The sequence below is a fragment of the Nerophis ophidion genome, linkage group LG02 (genome assembly GCF_033978795.1).
Source record: "Nerophis ophidion isolate RoL-2023_Sa linkage group LG02, RoL_Noph_v1.0, whole genome shotgun sequence".
Classification (NCBI taxonomy): domain Eukaryota; kingdom Metazoa; phylum Chordata; class Actinopteri; order Syngnathiformes; family Syngnathidae; genus Nerophis; species Nerophis ophidion.
The window spans coordinates 41320514-41338130 of record NC_084612.1 but is presented as its reverse complement, the minus strand read 5'-3'; the positions used below and the strand labels follow the sequence as shown (position 1 = coordinate 41338130).

Sequence of the window (17617 nt, the reverse complement as noted above, 5' to 3'; positions counted from 1 at the left end):
TATAGGCGTAATATGATCAAACTTTCTTGTTCTTGTAAAAACTCTTCAGTATAAAAAGTATAAAGTGTTATTGTTATTAGTATGTACATGCACTCAATGGAATATTCTCTCTCTCAATTGTTTGCCTTTGCAGTGTGATTGCTTTCTTTCTTACAGCCATTCATTTATGTGCCACTGCCAGCTTTTCGCACATTTTAAACACGTTAAGTATAGACGCAAAACAGAGGCCGCAGAACACTTTAGTGTTGATAAATCACATTGCGAGAGCGAAATTTATATATTTGCATCTTCTTTGTGGGTGTTCTTTTTTTATTATTGTGGCTCTTCTTATCGGCGTATAATCTGCATGCTAATGAAGACAGACACGCTAAACGGACTGCTCTCTGTACAGTATTTTGCTCATTTAAGAGACACAATCTTCTACGCACCAGCTGAGAAGAATGGCTTTGTGTGTGCTATCAAGTTTCCTATGTGTTTACCTTTTACCTCTTACACCAGATTCAAACAAACGACTTGAGCATCACATTTTGGGCTAAGAGGGGATTGGCTCAAGACTAGTTGGGTAGCAACAAAGGCGCTGTTGATTCAGCTTTAACGAGTTAGTGGTCTGAAAAAAATCACAGTATATTTAATTCAACCATAATTGATCCTTAATTTTTCCCATAGTCAAGGACAAAACTTTTATTTCAGAGGTGGGAGGGGGGAATGACAACCAATTATCATGCATAATTACCAAACATGTTTGTTCGTCTGCAAACAGACACAGTTTCAAATATTTATGTCATTGAAACCTATGATATAAAAATATGTTTGATGGCCTGACCCAGGCAGAACGAACGGCCAACATGTTAACAATTTACGTTGGCAGATAAACACAGACTCCTGACCACAACTGGAGTGATAGCAGGGGCGGCCAATCTCACTTTCGCAAGAAACGGCAGAGCCAGTCGATGAGCTTGTGGGCAATGATGGAAAAAACTGTATGGGACCGAAACTGCCTTTTTGAAAGTTCAGGAGACATGTTTCTCCTGTCCATAACCTCCTGACTCCCATTACGTCCCTACCCATAGTCAAAAGGCCATTCCTCATTGTAATTTTGCATTTAAAACTAGATAATTCCCACCCTAAGCACAAATGAGTCTATTTGTGCACTACATCTCTTGATGCTCATCACGGTACAAACAAACACACACAACTCAACCTGAGACCAGATGGTTCCAAATTCACACATGCACATGGCAACATACACAAAGAGGGTGGGGAGCTCTCGGTGCCAGTTAATTTTAGTCCGCAATTCTAGACGCCACATACGCAGCAGGAGGGCAGGTTCCAATGATAGTTGTGCGGATGCATAATTAACAGGCTGGTTTGGCACCTGACAGCCGCAGAGGTCACGGTGCCCTCCAAATTCGCCAGGCGCCAATCAGCCTCTGGATCACGCGAGCACGTCCTTGTCCCAACGGCAGATTGCCCTGAGGACATCAGTCTCATTATACAGCCCGGACTATAGAGCAGGGACTCGCACGAAAGTAGGAGCAGAGGTAGAGCACAGGGGTGATCTCTACTAATTGATGTTAGGCTGCTACTCAGGACAGAAGAATCAAAAAGACATGTTAGCACAAGAATTATTTCCGCATCCAAGCGCATGTATCTATGGCCTGAATCAGAGCAGACAGATGGACACAAACTTAAATATGTCATGTCTTTTCGCAATGCTGAAAAGATCCATAGGTAGGGATGGGAATTGAAAACCTGTTCTTGTTCAGAAACGGTTCCCAGCGTATCAATTCTTTGGAATCGCTTGCCATTGGAATCGCTTGCCATTTTTTTGAGCGGTTCTCTTAGCAGTTCTTCCAGGTCACTAAGCAGCAACATGGTGGCACCAGGCGAAAAGAAGCGCAGCGAAGTTTGCTGACATTTTACGAAAAAAGATTGCAACAGCGCTACCTTTAATAACTGCAAGGTTGCTATTTCATCAAGAGGAGGACATACGAACAATATTTGAACACACAGCATGCAAGGAATATCGCCTTTTTGAACCGTCGTCAGCAGCTGCCATCTGATGTAAATACAACAGATACTAATACCGCCTGTAATGCTTGTTAAATTGAAATGCATGCCTTTTTATTTAGATAAGCATGAGGAGACATATTCTGACTGGTTTGGAGGCAGGCAGTAGGAGCTCCAAAACACGTCTGCTGCCACTTTTCACCACGGCAGGGAAGAGTACCGCTCGTCCAAGAACGGCGAATGTCACCGAGAAGTGACTTAGCTTGTGGTCAAAAGCTTCAAATATTTTGCCACCTCTATGCTCCTTTGGTAGGTGAATGTTCAATTGTAGTCGGAGAAAAGTTGCATGTTTACCTGCAACCACATTTTCTCTCAGTCATTATATTAGACAGGTTGAAGCCATATCATTTGAATATTGTGTAAAAGTCCTTTCATGTCAGGAATTTAAATTCAAATGTGAAACTAATTCCTGATATTTACTCATTACATGCAAAGTGGCATATGTCAAGCCTTTATTTAATACAACTTTGATGATCATGGCTTCCAGGTTTTTGTTTAAAAAAATAGCACATTTCCTGAGATTTTCAATTTAAGGTTTTCTTAGGCTGAAAGCAACAATCATCAACATTATATCAAACGAAGGTTTGCAATATCAGTATTTATGAATATGCATGTTATGAGCCTGTGTCATTATATTAGTTTCATTTTGTAAATCTAAACAAACCTTTTCACGGAAATTTTCGAGGTAGATGTCAGAGATTCTTAAATATGTTACGAAATGTTTTTGTGTTATTGCCACATGTTTCATTTTGTTCATTTCTACATAATTTTTTTTTCAATTTATGTTCAAAAGTATTGTTCTGTTCTATGTGCCTCTTAAAGGCCTACTGAAACCCACTACTACCCACCACGCAGTCTGATAGTTTAAAAATCAATGATGAAATATTAACATTGCAACACATGCCAATACGGCTTTTTTAGTTTACTAAATTACAATTTTAAATTTCCCGGGAGTTTCGTCTTGGAAACGTTGTGTAATGATGACGTGTACGCGTGACGTCACAGGGTTTTAGGAAGTGTGAGCGCTGCACACACACACAGGTAAAAGTTGTCTGCTTTAACGGCATAATTACACAGTATTTTGGACATCTGTGTTGCTGAATCTTCTACAATTTGTTCAATTGATATTGGAGAAGTCACAGTAGAAAGATGGAGTTGGGAAGCTTTAGCCTTTAGCCACACAAACACACGGTGTTTCCTTGTTTAAAATTCCCGGAGGTGAAAATTTACTATGGATCAGAGCGCGGTCAAGCGAACAGACCAAATGTCAACCAGCAGGTTTCGGTGAGAAATTTGTGGTTAAAAAGTCAGTTCTTACCGGATAAAAGCTGAGCTTGTGCCGTTCATAGCTGCCGTCGACTCGCCTGAGACACTGCGTGTCAACACACGGCCGTGGACACACCCTTCCGCCTATCAGGTAATATTAAGCTCACTAAAACACTAGCAACACAATAGAAAGATAAGGGATTTCCCAGAATTATCCTAGTAAATGTCTTTAAAAACATCGGAATACGTCCTAACGCTATCACGTTTTTTTTTTTTTTAACTCGTTTTTGTTTTTTTTCTATTCTGTCGCTATCAATATCCTCAAACACGAATCTTTCATCCTCGCTCAAATTAATGGGGAAATTGTTGTTTTCTCGGTCCGAATAGCACTTTTTGTTGGAGGCTCCCATTAAAAACAATGTGAATATATGAGGAGCCATCAACATGTGACGTCATCGTCTGCGACTTCCTGTAAAGGCGCGGCTTTTTCAGGAAGTACCAAAATGGGCGAACTTTATCGTCGATTTTCTCTACTAAATCCTTTCAGCAAAAATATGGCAATAGTGCAAAATGATCAAGTATGACACATAGAATGGACCTGCTATTCCCGTTTAAATAAGAAAATCTCATTTCAGTAGGCCTTTAAGACCTTACTGTTGGCTTTGTAAGGTCATGTTAGCTCTAAATTAAACACATTTGATGCTAATCCATCTTTTTTTCCAAATAAGAACCAAATCGTTCGGCAGAATCGAAAGTGGAATCGGAACCGTCAAAATCTTATCAATTCTCATCCCTACCAACATGGCTTCCAAATACGGATCTACTGCAGTAATTCTGCTGACAGGGGCATATGTGTTACTTTTAAATGTCAGCCCCTAGCTGGTCCTTTTAATTGTGTTTCTAGAAATGCCACAGCATGTGTCCCCAGATTTAATTTAGCCCGGTCATTCCATGGTATTTTGTTGAGACATGATGAATACGTTTCAAAATATCAATAACAAGTAATGGATGATATGAACTTTTGTTTTTGAGCGCTTCCACCCAGGCTGAAGTGATATACGATTCAGCGCCTCCCTCATCACCGTCACGTTAGTTCTGCTGCAGGAAGACTAAAGAGCTCTACGTCAGCAATACCTTCAGTGTGATGGAAGTTCTAAAGCTACTTTAGAGCTCTCACCAAACAAACCATTTGTTCCCACTCATTCTGCACCTCTAAATCTCTGGACTCCTATTGACCTGGAACCGGGCCTCAACACAATACTGAAAGACTCCTTTGAGAGGAGTAGTGCAGCAGTGGGGGGAGGTTGTGTGCGGCAAGCAGTTGATGGTCCTTTAGCTCCTGATTCACTACTTGGACTCATAGGCCCTGGGAGATGAAAGACCCTCACACTCTGTGAATTCAGCGTGAGACAAGTCTCACAAAACTAGATGGGGTAACATAAGACCCCCTTAAAAAACACAGAACGAATGTATTCAACACGCTGCTTTGTTGTCTCTACTCAGAAAGATGCTGCTTGACTTTTTATTTGATTCAATTGACTAGATAGTTGATATTGTTGGGGCTCAATTAAAGGCTTTATAATGAGATTACAGACTAAACAAGTCATATGTCATCAGTAAGGGAGCGAGACAAATGTATGTAGCCAAATAGAGACGGAACAGATGTACATGCAGGAGCGTGGAAATTAGTTTAACATGAGGGAGGCGGGGTACACCTATTGAGATAATAAACAGGAAAAAAAAGTTAATTGTTCACAATGGTGTATCATTTAACCCGGCGCTTCTCAAATATTTTCCTTTACGCCCCTCTTGGAAGAATAAAATATTTTGCGGGTCCCCCCCACTCTCCACCGTGACCTTCGCATGGCATTGTAAGCCTAGTAACATTACAGGAAACAACACACCAGTCTTTCCTCGTCTCCCACCATGGTTACAGTTAAACCAAGTGCTACATACGCTTCATCATTGTCTTGTAGGGCAAAAAAGCATGTTCCCCGAGGTCGCACACACCCCCTCTGGCATTGCACCGCCCCCCCCATTGGGGACCCGCCCTACTATTTCAGAAGGACTGATTTAACCATACTGTACGACAGCGATATCCATCCATCCATTTTCTAACACTTATTCCCTTTTTGGGGTCGGGGGGGGCGTTGGCGCCTATCTCAGCTACAATCGGGCAGAAGGCAGCGTACACCCTGGACAAGTCGCCACCTCATCGCAGGGCCAACACAGAAAGACAGACAACATTCACACTCACATTCACACTCTAGGGCCAATTTAGTGTTCACTGTAAGAAATGACTGTGAAATTTACATAAAAACTATGTAAAATCACTACAGAAAAGTATTGTAAACGCAAAAATATATATTTTTTGTTTAAATTACAGTGAACTTTTATAAACTATTAAACATAATATTTTTGTTATATTTGCAACAACAACATGTGATTAGAATCAAATTTAGTTGTGAAAACTACAAATATTGGTAACAAAAACTGACAAATATTGTAATACTCATAACAAAACAATTGTGTTAATTTGACATAAAAATATTGTAAAAACTATAGTTTTAGTCAGTTTGTTTTGAAAAATACAAAAAAAAAATGTGTAAGTCACTTTATAAGTGTATGCTGTACTTTTAACATGATTGATGAAACAATGCAAATTGAGGTAATAAAAATGTTTTACACCAAAAAGAAAATCATTGTGAACATGAGAGGCTCCCTATAGGCCTATTCATAAACAAAAATATAGGCTACAATTATAATAATTTGTTTGGAAGATTTTTTTGTTTCCCTCCTCACCTTACAGCTATTGATAAATATGATTGATAAAATAATATTAATAATGTAAGCATTGTGTCATTACCACAGGCTAAACAACCTCCTCTAACCGCAGACTTGTAGTTGTAGGCTACTTCTTTCTCATTGTACAGTCCGCCTAATTTTTTATTTCAAAAAGTGCTCTCGAAAAGTGCGTAGCTGAAGCTCGTCTCTGATTGGATAGTGACGTGAGGGCGGAAGGAGCAGGAGAAGCTCCTCGTTAACGGCTGCAGCTGACGTCACTATCGAGCGAGCCAGAGCTGTAACTTGGCCTGTTTGAGACAAAAATGTCCAGATTTTAAGAGCCTAATCTTCTGGAGGTAAAAATGCTCCCAATTGTTTTATGCCATATACTGTTGAACATTCCAGACAGGGAGTGTCGGTTGTTGTTGGGCACCTGGCACTTAAACAAATGTCCAGATTTAAAGAGGCTAACCTTCTGGAGTATTTCAACTTGTATTCAGTCAAAAGATCCATTACATGTTCCTTCTTTGCATGTTGTATTAAAAAAAGAAGAGGGAAAAAAAAATCAGATTATTTTCAACTATTAATGATGGCTGTTAAATAAATGTTCCAAAAGTGATATTTTCCTCTTGTCTTTTCTGAAGATGTATTTTTGTTTTGGTGTACAGGTAGCAGAAATAATTTTGCAGGTTTATATGTGAAATTTTACATAACAACTGGATTATTAAAACATAAAAATACATCATATTATGAATAGATTTTATGTATAATATACAGAACAGCTCCATTTAAAATGCAAAGTTTTACTGTTGTTCTAGCAGTTTAAATTATTTTGTTGTTTGATATTTCCCTGTTAATTTGATCATATATTGATGCACACTAAGCAACTATTACATGTAAAAAATACAGGAATTGGTCTGTTTGTATACAACACCGTTATGCAAAATTAACACATTTTTTTTGTATACTTAACAGTTTTTTTATGTGATTCAGACGTAATTTAATTCACTGTAAATCAATTTGCATATTTTGACCGTAAAGTTATCTACTGTGCTGCTGTGATTTTTACAGGAATTATCTGGTAACCCCAGCTGCCAGCCTTTTCCTGTAAAAACTATATTTTTTTTTTACAGTGTTTCCAATCAACCTATCCCCAGGTGCATGTCTTTGGAGGTGGGAGTAAGCCGGAGTACCCGGAGGGAACCCACGCAGTCACGGGAAGAACATGCAAACTCCACACAGAAAGATCCCAAGCCTGGGATTGAACCCAGGACTGCAGGGCCTTCCTATTGTGAGGCAGACACACTAACCCCTCTTCCACCGTGAAGCTCCACAACAGCGATATTCAAAATAATTAGTTTTTGGTGTTACATTTTCAGAAAGCTATGGACCGGGGTCCAGATGTCTCCTTTCAATATTAGTGTTAGTTTGTATATTCCAGATTTTTGTCTATTTTGGTCTATTTTGTCAGAGTTAGAGGAGCGCACTGCTGCTTTTAGTGACCTTCTGCAAAAAAGCCAGTCAAAGATAATCTCTATAACAGCACTGTAGCGTTTTTAAAAATCTGCTGCTAAAATGTGACCCTCTCACAAAGGTTTTTGTTGAGTAGCACAAAACGATGAAAAAGAGAGGACCTAAAATGTAACCTTCATGGACACTAAGTTGAATGATTGACTGCACCTGAAAGAAATAAGCGACCGCAACACCTTAGTTACATAAATCACATGACAGAAAAAATGTGTAACTGCCAAAAAAGGAGAGGGCGTATAAATCCCAAATTTGGAACAAAATGGTTCATGACTGCTTGTTTAAAATGTCATTGCAAGAATGTGCCAATATGTTTACAGTGGTTCAGTTTTGATTAGTATCCTGAACTGCAGTGCACCATCGGAGTCCAGAAGTCTAACTGCTTGGGGAAAAAAGCTGTTCCTTAGTCTGCCGGTTCTACTCCAGATGCTTTGCAGCATCCTGCCTGAGGGAAGGGGGATCAAAGAGAGGGTGTGCAGGGTGGGTGGAATCCTAAAAGATGCAGAGAGGCCAACTCCTTCTGATAATGAAGATGTCTGTGGTGGTGGAAAGGCTGACCCCAATCTTCTGAGCAGCTTTCACAACTCTCTAAAGTGCCTTTCTCTCTTCAGCCGTGCAGCTGCTGTGCCACACCGGTATACTGGTGCTGAAGGGGCTCTCCACCAAATAATTGTCGAGGATCCTAAGAATGGAGCTTCCTAGTCCAGCAGGCCACAGCTTCCTGAAGAAGTAGAGACACTGGTAGGCCTTCTTTAGCAGGCAGGAAGTGTTGTGGTTCGAGGTGAGATCTATAAATAGATGAGCCCAAATATACCTGAAGTGCAAGGGGAAGAGGATGTCTGACCTTTTTGAAGTGCACCACCATCTCGTTGGTGTTTTTACATTGATGCAAAATAAACATTTAAGTGGGATACCCACAATAACAAAAGCATCAGAGAAAGACATGTTCTTTGTAACTCCTAGTCTCTCAGAAAGTGGATTCAGTACTGTTGTGTCAAAGAACCAAAAGCTCTATAAAAAAACATATGCATTTGCGTGAGAATTTTCCACACTTCAGACCTAACTGCTTAAAGGGGAACTTTATCACCAAACCTATGCAAGCGTCAATATATACCTTGATGTTGCAGAAAAAAGACAATGCATTTTTTTAACCGATATCCGAACTTTAAGTGGGTGAATTTTGACAAATTAAACGCCTTTCTGTTTATCGGTCTTTTAGCAATGACGTCAGAACGTGACGTCACCGAGATAACAAACCCGCCATATTCATTTTCACATTACAAACACTGGGTCTCAGCTCTGTAATTTTCCATTTTTTCAACAATTTTTTGGAACCTTGGAGACATCATGCCTCGTCGGTGTGTTGTCGGAGGGTGTAACAACACTAACAGGGAGGGATTCAAGTTGCACCACTGGCAAGAAATCTTCCGCCAGACCCCCATTGAATGTACCAAAGTATCTTCACATTTGACCGGCGATGCTAAGGCAGACATGGCACAGAGATATATGGATAACCTGCAGATGCATTTGCAATGATTAAGTCAACGAAATCACAAAGGTGAGTTTTGTTGATGTTGTTGACTTATGTGCTAATCAGATATATTTGGTCACGGCATGACTGCCAGCTAATCGATGCTAACATGCTATGCTAATCGATGCTAACATGCTATTTACGCTAGCTGTATGTACATTTGAAACTAGATAACCATATTTAATGCGAAACAAACACTTACCAATCGACGGATTTAAGTTGCTCCAGTGTCACAAGATGCAAAAGTCCTGATCGTTTGGTCCGCACATTTTACCGGCGATGCTAATAAGGCAGCCATGATAAGGGCCACTTCATTAGGTACACCCACGCTATGGCCGAGTAGCGTCAATAGCTATTCGCTCAATAGTTTCAATTTCTTCTTCAATTTAGTTTTCGCTATCTGCCTCCATACTCCGACCATCTGTTTCAATACATGCGTAATCTGTTGAATCGCTTAAGCCGCTGAAATCCGAGTCTGAATCCGAGCTGATGTCGCTATATCTTGCTGTGATAACCGCCATGTTGTTTGTATTGGCAGCCCTGTATGACGTCACAGGGAAATGGAATGTGGTTTTGAAGACAGCGAAAATAAAGCACTTTAAAGCTTTATTTAGGGATATTCCGGGACAGGTAACATTTTGAAAAAAACTTCAAAAAATACAACAAGCCACTGGGAACTGATTTTTATTGTTTTTAACCCTTTTGAAATTGTGATAATGTTCTGCTTTAATGCTCACCCACTTTCAAGCCCACACAACACGAAATAATGTTGCTTTCTCGTGCCCAAAGCAGCCCGTCACCCATTAGCTAAAATGTACTTGCACAAGGTTTAAAGTACCAGTAGAGTGGAAAACAAGTTGCCTTTACATTGAAGCTATTATCTTATATATCTGATCGATGACATTGAAAGACGTACAAAGTTAGCGAGGAAATACAATCAAAATCGTATCAATCTCACAGTGATTCCCGAACCATTTTGAGAGATAACAAGCTAGCCAGACACGTCATTGCGTGATGTAAAGGTAGGAACCACAGATCCCTTCCCCACCAACAGCAATGCAAATCATGCAGACATTGTGAGAGCCAAAAACAATTACTTTGGGAAAAAATATGATCCAGAAATTTATATTGTTGATCCTGAATATAAAGAGAATGAGTTACAAGTTTTAGAAGCTATGCTGAACAGATCCAGCTTCAGTAAAACACTAAGCATCATGTCGGACTATTGGTATGTGCTAAACAAGAAATACAAACTACAAATATTGTAAAACGATAAGCTTACTGTACTATGTCTGCTCTTGCTTCGATGTCCATATCTTCCCACTTAGATGAAAGATTAATTATGACGCACACAAAGGGTTACCAAGGAAAAGTCTCCCTGCAGACACTGTCTTTGGTTTGGTATTTTTCTCCATCTCCGGGTATGAATTAAATGTCACAGATCAACAACCTCTAGATTTTTGGAAAAATCCTCGTAATATCCAGATGAGAGGCATGATTTGTAACCTAGAATAACTTTGCCTGAGCCAAGAGGTGATGATGCTCGAGCAGAAGAACATAACAGGCCAGCTAGCAGTAAAGGAGCAGAGTGCTAATTAGCTGTGTGTTATCAATCCGCTGCTAAAAAATAGTTTGTCTGCAAAAGCACTTATAATAACAACATCGCTAATATTTCGTTAATATTCAGGTCATGATATGTATACAGAGTATTGTTGGCAGGTTTTGGATGGGTATTTAGAGAGTTTTGTGGGCAAAATAGAGAGCCCCCATTGACTACATTGTTAACTGACTTTTTATGTATTTATTTATTTATGACTTACAATGCATAAAAAAAGAAAATGTGTTCATGTCTTATATACAATTTGTAAATCATAGACAGCACATCTCTTTTTAATGTTAGCGTATTTTCAGCATGACTGATCTGATAAAAAAGTGTTACTCCACTGATGTCAATCTACGGAAATTACTGAAGATGTTCGGGTACGAAGGTCCTGAGTAGTCCTGGGTTCAATCCAGGGGCTCAAGATCTTTCTGTGTGGAGTTTGCATGTCCTCCCCGTGACTGCGTGGCTTCCCTCCAAAGACATGCACCTGGGGATAGGTTGATTGGCAACACTAAATGGGCCCTAGTGTGTGAATGTGAGTGTGAATGTTGTCTGTCTATCTGTGTTGGCCCTGCGATGAGTTGGCGACTTGTCCAGGGTGTACCCCGCCTTCCGCCCGATTGTAGGAGAGATAGGCACCAGCACCCCCCGCGACCCCAAAGGGAATAAGCCGTAGAAAATGGATGGATGGACGGATGGATGGGTGGATGGATGGATGGATGGATAGTCGGAGCAGAATATTGAAAATAGCTGACTGAATTTGTGGCATTGTGCTGATTGTAAAGACAACTGGATATGGTTTAATGCAGTGGTTCCCAAATGGGGGTACGCGTACCCCTGGGGGTACTTGAAGGTATACCAAAGGGTATGTGAGATTTTTTTTAAATATTCTAAAAATATCAACAATTCAAAAATCCTTTATTAATATATTTATTGAATAATACTTCAACAAAATATGAATGAAAGTTCATAATCTGTGAAAAAAAAATACAACAATGTACATATTGTCAGTGTTGACAGCAAATTTTTTTGTGGACATGTTGCATAAATATTGATGTTAAAGATTTCTTTTTTTTTTTAAAGAAATGTTTAGAATTAAATGCATGAATCCAGATGGATCTCTATTACATTCCCCAAAGAGGGCACTTTAAGTTCATGATCACTTCTATGTGTAGAAATCTTTATTTATAATTGAATAACTTGTTTATTTTTCAACAAGTTTTTTGTTATTTTCATATCTTTTTTCCAAATAGTTAAAAGAAAGTCCACTACAAATGAGCAATATTTTGCACTGTTATACAATTTAATAAATCAGAAACTGATGACAGTGCTGTATTTTACTTCTTTATCTCTTTTTTTCAACCAAAAATGCTTTGGTCTGATTAGGGGGTACTTGAGTTAAAAAAGAATTTCACAGGGGGAACATCACTGAAAAAAGGTTGAGAACCACTGGTTTAATGGATTTAATGAAAATCAATTAAGCATAGAAAGTTAATTTTTTTTTTCCACTCTAACGGTACTTTAATGTCTCACACTTCATTTTAATTATGTTTGCAGGTGTACACAGATGTCACAATGCAGTTCACGCCATGATTTGGGACATCTAAAGTCCAGCACAGGTTTCACTGAGCTGAACAAAAAGCAGCAAAGACCATTCATGCAGGAAATTCTACTTGTACCAACTGTGATGTTGTTGCTTTCTGGGTTGGTGTGTGCAATATTTGCTTCATTCATGAATTGTCCTATTTAGGCTATTGAGATGACTTATTAGACCACATGCTCAAACAACACCATCTGATATGCTTCCTTGGTTACACTAACTGCTTTGAAGGCCTCAGTGAGCCATCTTTCAGACCTAATGTGACAACAACACTGCAGGGCAGCTTGTGTTATATTGTCACCTCTGTTGTGGGACACAAACCCATTCCGGACTTGTCTTTGCCAACATAAGCAGGAAACAAAGGGAACTGAACCACACAACCTTTCTGACCTATCGGGACTGTTTCCCTTTTTCCTCTTCCATCCTGTTTGTCGGTCAGCTAAGATGTGAAGTTTTTGTTTTTAATTTGCAAGTGCTTTCAATCCTCTCATATGTATGAATGACGTTGGATGGTCGTTCTCGATCATTAAAGATATTTTTATCCTACTGAAAGGCTAGATATGTGTGTGGGTACTGGTGAGTGCTCCATAAGGAGGTTTCTACTGAAAATACATCAAATTAAAACATAAATATTGCTTGAACCAAGATAAAACTACATGTTTTTTTCTTTTGCCATAAAGCAATACATGTGTATATACTATCCTATATACACACACACATATATATATATATATATATATATATATATATATATATATATATATATATTAGGGGTGTGGAAAAATCTACGACTCTGCTAGCATGTCGGCAGACTGAGGTGGATCCTGCTGAAATCCTATGTATTGATTTAATACAGAATCGTTTTGAATCGGAAAAAAAATCGTTTTTGAATCAAGAATCGCGTTGAATCGGAAAAATCGATTTATAAACGAATCACGACTCCAAGAATCGATATCATGGGACACCCAAAGATTCGCAGCCCTAATATATATATATATATATATATATATATATATATATATATATATATATATATATATATATATATATATATATATGTATACATATATATAAATATATATATATATATATATATATATATATATATTAGGGCTGGGCAACGATTAAAAATGTTAATCGAAGTTAATCGCACTATTTCTCCGATTAATTGCGATTAACTGCATTGTATACGCAAAGCCCAATAATGAATTCAAAAGTAGTGTGTAGTGCACCTTTATTGGAATGTTCTCCCACATGAACAAAAGCGCCAAAACATTTGTTGTGCAAACACAATTTAAATCAGTCCTTGTTAAACAGTAGCAGTTAAATAGCATATTTTATGAAAATCAACTCAAAAAATGTAAATACAAACATTTAAGCTTATTGCCACTGCCAGAGTATTTAAGTTATCTTGTTTGTTATGGAAAATAAATATAATCTACATACAAATCTCTGAGCCACAATCATAACATCTGAACAGGAAATTTCTGAGGTAAGAGCAGAAACATTTTTTTTATCAGGGATCTTATGTTTAAAAAACCTATATTATAGGTAGTGGGCTGTTTTAAGGAATTTTTGATCAAATTATCCGTAGTAGCAATATTAATAATGTTGTGTTTATTCTGCGTAGTGCACTTAAAACAATCATGACCGTATCTAGGAATTGATATGATGGGAATTTTCCGATTGTTTGCTTGGTGCTTTGATAAACTGAACGCATCATATACATGGTACTATATTGTGATGTTATGAACCTGGGAAAAAAGAACTACCCTACCCAGCATGCAACAGGAGTGACGAGCATGCGCGGTAGCCCGGTATAGGTTGTGTCGCCATGACGGCATCTTGTATGTTGTGATATGCACGCTCTGAAAGCAAACGTTAGGAACTCAGCCAACACTCCTCGTCTGCATTATTGATAAATAGACAGACAACACATATACTCCGCTGCTTCACAGGCCGCTGGATGTAGCCGGCAAAGTATTCCCATGCTAGCTAGCCGGTCTAGCAAGCACGCGTCATTCAGTCCAAAACGGCCCGATCTATCCACATTCAGAATTGTCTGGCGGTCGTAAGTGATCCCGGAGTGACCACGCTGTAAGCCAGCCATGAAATTTACAGAATTGTCCGGTATTTTTGCCAAATGTTCCATCTTTACCAAGAGATCCGGGCGACGCCGAAGCCCATCCGGGCGACGCCGAAGCCCATCCGGGCGACGCCATCTTGTTAAGAAAAGGCGTTAACAAAATAAAAGCATGTAAACAACATACGCAAATGTGCGATAAAATAATTGTCGGCGTTAATAGATTGATGAGTTAACTCGTAATTAACGCATTAATTTGCCCACCCCTAATATATATATATATATATATATATGTATATATATATATATATATATATATATATATATATATATATATATATATATATATATATATATATATATATATATATATATATATATATATATATATATATATATATATATATTTGTGTGTATGTATGTATGTATATGATAGGTTCCAGTGACCCCGAAAGGGAAGAGTGGTAGAAAATGGAAGGAGATATATATCATACTTGCCAACCTTGAGACCTCCGAATTTGGGAGATTGGGGGGGCGGCGACTTGTACAGGGTGTACCAAGTCCTGCGCCCGATTGTAGCTGAGATAGACACGAGCGCCCCCCGTGACCCCAAAGGGAATAAGCGGTAAAAAATGGATGGATGAGGGTGGGGGGGGGGGATATTTCCATTTCAGTGTTCATTCACGTACACATATCCACACACATACCACTCCTCTACTCATTGTTGTATTTGAAAGTCCAATGCTTCACAGCCAGTAGCACAGCCTTTGAAGGAGCATTGGTATGTGCAGCACCTGTGAACTTTAATTTGCAGGAAAGTAGTGAGTTTAGGGTTGAATTGTCCATCCTCGTTCTACTCCCACTCTCTTTTTCTAACCATGCTGAACATCCTCTCTGATAATGCATTGCTGTTTGGCATGCACAAAAGTGCCTTCATCAAATGCACCAGAGTCTGGAATCTTCCAACTCTCCCGAGCATACCTCTTCCCCTTTGAGCTGTCCTGGATGAACTGAAATTTTTGATTCCAATCATTTTGGAACTTGCAAGCGTACTTGTTCTTACTCGTAGTCGCCATGACTGTCTCTTCTTTGTTGTTCTGCTTCGTTTCTGTTATGTTTTTGGACATTACTTCTTGCCGTACTTTTGAAGCAATGCATGATGGGAATCCGGATGTTTCAGTGTATTAATGTGCCAGCTGGAATAAACACACACTGAGCAATAGCTCCGGGCCTTCCTACTTCATGGGTTATAGATAAACCTATGGATAATGGAGACTTATACAATAGTCTCCATCGTGTTGTGTGTGCAGTTGTGCACTCTCCAAAAGCCGTAGATGTTATAACGTGACTGGGCCGGCACGCTGATTCGGGAGAATGGTTGTCCCGGGAGATTTTTGGGACAGGCACTAAAATTCGGGAGTCTACCGGAAAATAGTAGAAAATGGATGGATGGATATTACCATTAATGAATAATGATTAATAAAAGTGTATGTTTTGACCGGTGCTTACGCATTGCGCAGGCAGTGATCACGTCACACACCAGTAATAATTACAACAATGTACTCAGTGCCCACTTTCACTTAAAAATTAAATTTGATGGCCCTAGTGTGTGAATGTGAGTGTGAATGTTGTCTGTCTATCTGTGTTGGCCTTGCGATGAGGTGGCGACTTGTCCAGGGTGTACCCCGCCTTCCGCCCGATTGTAGCTGAGATAGGTGCCAGCGCCCCCCGTGACCCCAAAAGGGAATAAGCGGTAGGAAATGGATGGATGGATGGAACTTAAGATAAAACTGAGATAATCAGTCAGTATTGCATTGACAAACTTTCTTGTCATCGGCGCACATCAAGTTTAAAATAGCAACTTAAAGCGAAACATGAACATGACGATGGCACTGCTAGCATAAATGCTACTTAAATAGGGTTTCTAAACGTTCCTTGAAACGCGGAATCATTCCGTGTTTAGAAACAAAAGTATGTGTTCGCATTAAGCTGTCAAGGGACGTACTTAGTCCAATATCTTTATTAAGTAAGTGGCCAACATGGCCGATCAATTTTTAATGTTCTCAAGTTGTGAGTGACGTCACGTCTGTTTGAATTTGCACTTGCGAGTGGTGAGTACATGCTCGCACTTGAGAGGAAAACAGGTGATTTTAAAGCGGACATACTCTTAGTAATCCTGCAACTCATCAATGTTTCATAACAAAAACCCAACCATGACGAATAGAATAGTGTTTTTCAACCACTGTTTGTGCTGTGAGATACAGTCTGGTCTGCCGTGGGAGATTATCTTATTTCACCTATTTGGCTAATGAAAGTTTGCAAATGATGTGTTGTTGTTGAGTCTCGGTGCTGTCTAAAGATCGGCAGCGTAACCGTGTAATACTCTTCCATATCAGTAGGTGGCTGCAGGTAGCTAATTGTTTTGTAGATGTCGGAAACAGCGGGAGGCAGTGTGCAGGTAAAAAGGTGTGTAATGCTTAAACCAAAAATAAACAAAAGGTGAGTGCCCCTAATAAAAGGCATTGAAGCTATGCAGAACGGAACTAAAACTAAACTGGCTACAAAGTGAACAAAAACAGAATGCTGGACAACAGCAAAGACTTACTGCAGAGCAGAGACGGCGTCCACAAAGTACATCCGAACATGACATGACATTCAACAATGTCCCCACAAAGAAGGATTAAAAATTACTAAAATATTCTTGATTGCTAAAACAAAGTATATGTGGGAAATATCGCTCAAAGGAAGAGATGAAACTGCTACAGGAAAATACCAAAAAAAGAGAAAAAGCCACCAAAATAGGAGCACAAGACAAGAACTAAAACACTACACACAGGAAAACAGCAAAACAGTCCAAATAAATCACGGTGTGGTATGACAGGTGGTGACAGTACACCTACTTTGAGACAAAAGCTATAGTCATGCATGCTTGGTTATGATTAAAAGTCATATCCAAAAATTGCGACTTTTTACTGTCGACTAAGTTTAGTTTTTTAGTGATTTCTGCTGGTGGTGGGCCTCCGCATTTTTTCACTGCCAAAAATGTGCCTTGGCTCAAAAAAGGTTGAAAAACACGGGAATATAAAACGCTCTAAATTGTGTCTCGTCTTTTCCAAATGCGATGCAGATGCAGATTATACAAATCAAGGCAAG

The 17617-nt window shown here is 39.2% G+C and overlaps 1 long non-coding RNA gene across 1 annotated transcript in view; it reads left to right on the top strand.

Annotated features, from left to right (window-relative positions):
* The window catches only part of LOC133570067 (uncharacterized), a 51892-nt gene extending 39082 nt beyond the window's left edge, over window positions 1–12810 (top strand). Inside the window, exons 2-3 of the long non-coding RNA XR_009810043.1 lie at window positions 7254–8388; window positions 12339–12810. This is a non-coding gene — a long non-coding RNA (uncharacterized LOC133570067). The remainder of the gene's footprint in view (window positions 1–7253; window positions 8389–12338) is intronic.
* Window positions 12811–17617: the final 4807 nt, after the last annotated feature.